Source organism: Falco peregrinus, chromosome 17 (assembly GCF_023634155.1).
Source record: "Falco peregrinus isolate bFalPer1 chromosome 17, bFalPer1.pri, whole genome shotgun sequence".
NCBI classification, from domain to species: Eukaryota; Metazoa; Chordata; class Aves; order Falconiformes; family Falconidae; genus Falco; species Falco peregrinus.
In genome coordinates, this window is record NC_073737.1 from 2,113,448 (window position 1) to 2,120,544 (window position 7,097).

The following is a 7,097-nucleotide window of genomic DNA, read 5'->3' on the forward strand; positions in this document are numbered from 1 at the left end:
CTTGCTTTTGCAGGACCGAGAGCTGCCCAGGAGCTGAGCCCTGCTGCCCTCCCAGCAAGGACCCCCAGCGCACCACGACCTCGCTGCTGCTCCCACAAGCCACGCCAGCAAACAACAGCTCATTATTAACACCAATTTTCTAGAAAGTGCTTTTTCCCCCCTCAAGTCTGATGATACCTTAGTTTCGTACATTCATATTTTTGGTACAAACGGAAGCTATTTTTAAAAATGCCTCTGAAAACACTTTTGCTTCTTTTTTTTTTTTTTTTTTTTCCTTAATGCTCCCACCGGTTGGCATTTCCTGCAAGGAGCACAGGGAGTTTTTCAGTGCTTGAAAAGCCTGTCTGCAGAAAGCTGCCTCCAACATGCCAGCACTGAGCTCGATTTATAGCAGCAAGTGACGGAGCATAGGTGAATGCCCCAGGGAGGGAGAGAAACAAAAACCCTGCAAGCCAGGATGCTGAAGGTGAAATCATTAGTGGACACAAGCTTCCCATCCCCTCTGCCTCTGCCCTGTCCCCAAGTGTCCCTCGCTGCTCCCCGGGTATCTGGGGGCACAGAGCAGCTGGCTGCTCCTTTGATGGCCGGGAGCAAAGAGCTTGGAAATTTATGCACGACATTAAGCAAGATGCTTTGGTCTCTGACTAGGTTAAATTGCTTTCTATATTTAAATTGCCTGCTAGCTGGTCAGATGCAAGGCACAGCTGCAAAATGGAGACTTCCATTCAGTAAATAGAGGAGGAAATCCTAATGGATTAATCTGTTATAATTAGACAATTTGCAGCAACTTTGACATTGCTTTTTGCAGGAGAGCTGAGTGGGAGAGTCGGAGGAGCCGTTGCAAAGGGCAATGCGTTGGGTGCTGGGTGACAGCTCTGGGTGAAACACAGGAGCAGCCCTCACAAATTGATGCTTACAGATGCAAACTCTTCATTTCGGCTCCCCCAGTTCCCCTGAAGTTGCAAACAAGCCAGCACAAACATTGCATTTCAGAGCACAGTGTTTCTTGTGTTGCTATTCAGAGCGAGCCCTGCTTCGCCAGGGCAGCGTTGCCTCTGGGCAAGAGCCATGACGTTTGCACCCTGGCTCTGCTGGGCTTGCTAAGAACCAGAGCACTGCTTCCCCCCCCGCCCCCAAGATGCAATGCACAGTGCAAGTGCCAAGCTGTACCCTGTAACTCTAGAGCAAGAATTAAATGCAATTTCTTCCCTGGCTCCTTTATCTAAGGAAAGGGAGGCTCACTCTGGGAAAGCTTTAGCTGTTTTCTTCAATTATTGTTTTATGCAACCTCAAAAAAAAAAAAAAAAAAAAAAAAAAAGAGAAAGTGTTTTCAGCACTTTCTCATATCAAGGAAGTAATTGAGTCAAAATGAAGAAGAAATTATCTATGAAGTTAATTATCTAGCAGACATGTTTTACACTCAGCCATTTTTCACTACTATGCAGTAACTGGAAGCACAGACATTTTTCTTTCCTGTAATTAATGTACTCTGAATACGTTGGAGAAAGTATCAGGGGTTAGCTGTTGGGTGGAGGAGCGTGTGTTGGAGGGGAGTTATGGGCCACCCGAGCAGAGCGGAGACAGGAGCGCCAGGAAAGTGGAGCGAGCCCAGCCAGGCTGTTTGCAAGCCTGGTTTGGATGAGTCCCACACCAGCCAGAGGGATACAATCCCCCCAAACCCGGGCTGGCTTTGGGAACTGCCTGGAAGCAAGCAGAGCGAGTCTGAGGGGCCAGCACCAGGACTTCTGCTCCAACCGGGAGCTTCCCTGCGCCAGGAAAAAGGAAACCTGGAGCTCTTGCCAGCCCAGTGCGGACCAGTGCTTAAATCTGCACAAGCAGTGGTTTTCTTGCTGGTAGCCTGTGTGTGCACGGTAACTGGTCTTCGCTTCCAGCAAACAGAAGCGGCTGCTGTCATCAGTCCAGAGGTTCCAAGCATCTTCCCAAGTTCGGAGGACACAAGCAGTCTTCTCGACGCCTTCCCTCCCTGTGGCCAGTTTCCACAGAGGAGATTTTTCCAGCGCTGGTGAAGGGACCCTTTCAGCCCCATCCCTGTGCAGGAGATGCCCAAGCAGAGTCATGGCCCTTGCCTCCCGGTCCTGAGTCCCCCAGTACAGGGCAGCCCAGGGTCGGTGTGCCCTGCCCAGAGCCCAGGCAGGGCACCACAGGAGGGACTCAAAGCCACTGCTGCCCTGATCCAGCAAGAGAGGCAGAGCGAGCACCCGGCTCCACACAGAACATACATTAAAATCCCCTTTCTCCAGCTTTGCCCACCCCTCGACAGCAAAAGCAGAAGAGCATCCCCATGGCAGAGCCTTGCAACATCTCACACTCCGTGCCAGGCACGGAGACCCTCAGCAAACACCCAGTGCATCTGTTCAAAGCAGGAAAGCAAACACAAGCAAGGATGATGTGACACAAGCAAGAGTGATGTGACACAAGCAAGGATGATGTGAGTTTTGAGGAGGAAAGGGCTCCACAAGGCTCTTCCAAAGCCCTCTGCTCTCGCCAAGCTGCAGGCAGCAGCCCAAGGGAAGGGACCACTCCCCTCTTTTTGGCTCCAGCGGGGCTGCCTGGGTACCAGCGTGTCAAAGGGGCTGGCACGGTGGCCTCGCTGCGGAAGCACATGAAACCTGCTTTAAAATAAAAAGCACCTTCCACTTCCATGAGGTCTCACAGCAGAGGTGTGACACGTCCCTCCATCCACCGCCAGCTCGGAGCCACCAGCTCTGCTCCTCTCTGCCCTGGGTGTCTGTCCCTGTGCTGGGGTCTTGCTCCAGCTGTGGATTTGCTCCTGATCATAGTCCACCTACGAAAATCATCTCTGTGCATGGAGGCTGCTGCATCCCTCAAGCAGCTCTGTGGCCTCCGGAGGAGCTTGTGCTGCACCTGCGCGACAGCAGGGTGATGCTGCAGGGAGCTACCTGGGTGCTTACCTGCATCATTTCATGCTGGAGCTGGGAGCTGCCTCACCATCCTTGCCAGCATCCCTCTCCCAAAGAAGATTGAAAGAAGAAAAGCCTTGAGTGAGCTGGGAAGATTACCTACCTCCAGAGAGATGGAGCGGTGACCCCTGGCAGCAACACACAACTAGTTTCTCCCCCTGCCTTTCTCCTTGATTTAATTTATTGTTCATTTACTGCAGTAATTATATTAGGAAAGTGTGAAGCAGGACACAGGAGTCCCTCAGAGGCTGCTAATTGTTGCTGGAATGAGGCCATTCGGGTGGTAATTGAGAGAAATTCAGCCCGGGGAAAGTCTGCAGCTGACATTGCTGGGGGCAAAGCCACCTCCTTCCCTGGCCACTACAGCCCTGGGCTCGTTAGCCACCTCCTTGATTGCCTGGCCAGAGCTCGGGGTGCCACTGAAATAAACTCTCTGGTTTTGCATAGGGAACGTGGTGGAGCTCACTCATGCTGATAAGAAAAGTTTGGGTTTATATGTGTATGTAAAGCAGAGATAAGTATATGTAAAGCAAATGCTCTGGTTTTGAGCCAGTCCTGTGAGCTTTGGGGAGTTCTTGGTCACCCCCTGAGCTCCTCGTCTCCTCGGGGATGGCCACTGCAGCTGGCCTGAGCAAGCCCAGACTCCCTTTTGCCTCCCCAGTGTCCCCAGCCCCAGCAGCACTGGGACACGGCTCGTGGGGCAGAGCCCCCCTGTGCCACCCCCAAAACACCTCTCCAGCTGCTCCCCCAGACTGAAGCTGAGGGACCTGGCTTTCCTGCTGCCTGGCATCCCACTCCCTCTAATCCTTTATATCTCTGAGGTCCCAGGAACGGTGAGAGTCTCCAGAGCTTCACTTAGAATAGTGAAGACCAGAAAATAAATCAATTCTGGTTTCCTCTCCTTGCCAGACAGCTCACCAAGCCTCCTGCCAGCTTCCTCCTCTGGTGAGATTACCCCAGGTAATGATGGGGGATTTGAGGACCTCACTGGAATTGTTCCTATTTAACAAAAGGAACCAGGTTCCTACATTTTCCTCTTTCTTTCCCTGCTGAAACAGCATCAAGAGAACTTCTGGGCTTGAGGATCAAGAGGTTTCTAAACTGGAGCATCCCAGCTCCGTGCAAAACCCCATCCCTGACCCGCAGCTCCGCTCATCACCACGTGGCCAGCAAGAAGTTATTTTTATGCCTTTAAAATTAAACACAGCACAATGGGGGGGGGGGGGGGGGAAGTATTTCTTGTGAAGTGAAGCAGCTCGGGAAAGTTAATAAGGTAAAAGTTTCTGGCCATGGGAAATGTGGAGGTGTCAGGAGTGCCCCAAAATGATAACTTATTTAGTGGAGGGTTAAGTAAGAGGGAGGAGGAAGACACTTGCCCAACCATGCTGGCCCAGGGGCTTATTAAAGCCTAAAGGAGAACATCAAATTAATTACAGAGGGCAAAGGCACCATCACATCCTTTTAAAATCACCTCTCATGTTGGAAAAGTCTTTCCACGCCACTGCAGCAGCACTTGTCGTGAGAGACGAACCAAAATCCAAGTGGGTTGTACTGCAGGTGACCAAACTCCAAAACGGCACACCAGAAAACTTGCTTTTACAGAAATGAGCTGCCTTTAATCCCTTTTTTTTTTTTTTTCCCTTTTTTTTGCTTCTGTAAGCAAGTCAGAGTGAAGGGAAAACCATGGAGGACGGGCACGGGTGATGGGTCCTGCAGAATCAGGCAGGGAAGGGGTCAGTGCGCACCGGGTTGTGCACCTGATGCGTGGCTTAGGGTAGTTCCCAGGATTCGGGAAGCCGTGGCAGACACCTCCTTGCAACATCTTGCTTGTTTATCTGGGCTAGCAGAGGAAAAAGAGAAGGAAAATCTTGTTTGCAGGCAGTCCAGGTCCCACACGCTTTACAGCCCTCAGGTAGGTGCAAGTCCCAGAGCTGCTGGACCTCACGCTCGGCTGGGACATCTGGAAGGCGCCAGGTCCATAGAGCTTCTCAGGGCTGTGCCCACGGGTGAATTTTGCATGCTGGTTTCCGTTCCTCTGCTCACGCTGAAGCTGCAGCGAGCCAAAAACCACCAGAGCATCTCTGCTGCCCACACGCCTGTGGCCGGCACACGGGATCCACAGTTTGCATGGATGAGGGTCGCAGGGTCGCACCGGTTGGGAACGGAGCTGCCCACGTGGCCCTGGGAGAATCTGCGCAAGGTCTCCAAACATCCCTGCGGCACATGGGGTCTCTCCAAATCCAGATGAGATGAAGCTTGGCTCCGGCTGAGAGAGGCCAGAGACCCCCAGACCCACAGGGCTCCATTTGCGCTGCTCCCTCAAAAAGGAGCATTCCCAAAACAACGCCATGCAAATGAAATCCTCGTCTACATCACGTAGCTTCTGCCAGCAGGAAGGCAGCAATTTAGCACGCTGCATTAGCTCTGCCGCATCCTCCAGAACAATTTCCCACAGCCTCCTTCCGCCGCTTCACAAGCAGATAGCGTCTCGTCCCCTTGCCCTCCTTCCAGGAAAGGCTTTGTGTTTGGAGAGAAAGACTTAGCAAGGCTTTGGGAGGATAACTCACCAGGATTTTGCATCTCAGACTCGGCATCCCCAGCCCCAGGATCAGCACTTCCACTTTGAAGAGCTTTGCTTTCAGCAGCTCGAGGTACAAGGCACCTGGATGAAGGCGGCATGCTTATCAGCACAGCTAATGCCTTCATCCCGAACATATGAATATTCAGCAGCTCCAGCACAATCTCTGTGCCTAAGGACCCAGCCGGGGTGGGTACAGCTGGGATTCGGGGGCTCCAGGCATGGCAGCTCCCCATCCCCACTGCAGCCAGCAGCTCCAGGTGCTGCCCAGCCTGTCCCCCCACGGGTGCTCGGCGAGGGCACAGTACTGCCAAAACAGCCACGAGGCGAGGGGGCAGCTCTTTAACTCGGGCTCATCCAAAAGCTCCTTGCTCTCTGCTGATGCCTCCTTAGCTGGAAACATGAGGAGCTCCAGGGAGCAGGATGGACACCTCCTGCAGATGGGGTGCGGGTACCCAGTGAGCAGCAGATGTGGCATCAGCTGCTGGATGGAGACGTTTCTCCCTCACCTTTCCTAGCAAAGGAGCTCATACTCCTCTAAGAAAAGCCTCAAGTGTTTCGAACCTTCTCAGGGAAGAAGGAAATCGAACCACCACTGAGAAGGACAAACCTGCACTGTATTTTACAGCCTCTTTCCCAAAGAAGCACAGTCCCAGTGCTCAGGGGGTCCGTGCACCTCTGCTGACCTTTCAAGCCCATGGCTGAAGCAGAAGGATGGCTGGGAGCACCCAGGGCAGGGCAGCCGGGATTTTGGCTCACCCCACGCACAAAGGACCCCAAAGCTGGCTGGAGAGCCCCTTGAACGCCACCCTCCATGCCTAGATGCTTTTTTCAGTGCCAAACTGCTCAGCACATCTGGCTCTCTATTTCAGAGCTGTCATTTTCCTGGCTGTTAGAGGAGAGAATATGGTAAAGAGCAGCCTGGGTTTGCAACGCGACTCCTGCGAGAGACGTGACATGTTTATTTTCCCCACGCCAACTTCCACATCAACTGTGTTTTCTTTTTTCCACGCTGCAAAAGGGAATATTCATCCATTCCTCCCCGATCTACCAGCACCCGCCTGCCTGCGAGCAGCCCAGCCAATCCTTCAGCTCAGCCTTCAGCATCTCCAGGTCCCCGAGATGCCCCCGACATCCCCTTTTTCATGGGCAGAGCTGGGTGGGTGTCAGCATTTCCACCCCCTGGCACAAGCAGTAAAGCGGAAAAAGGAAAAAAAATAATAATTTGAGAAACTTGATGCTTTGTGTGACCCAAATTTCAGTGTTTCTGTTTGGTTTTAAGCACTGGCAGGTTGCTGGGGGGATGGGGAAAGTCATTAGGAAGGGGATGGTATTTTCTAAAACAAAGTGATTGCACATTAGAAAAAAACCAAACCTGCCACACGGGAACGTGTCAGCTCCTTTGAAATGTTTGCTTGTTTGCCTGTCTCCCGGAGCAAAACAGCCAGGGAATTGTTCTCAGCATTGCAGAATATTTAGGCTGACCCAAATCCCTGTGTTTTTGCAGCTGAAGGGCCCCTGCCCCACCCCCCAGGCTCAGGATGCTTGGCCAGACACGCACCCAGGCACAGGTGGAT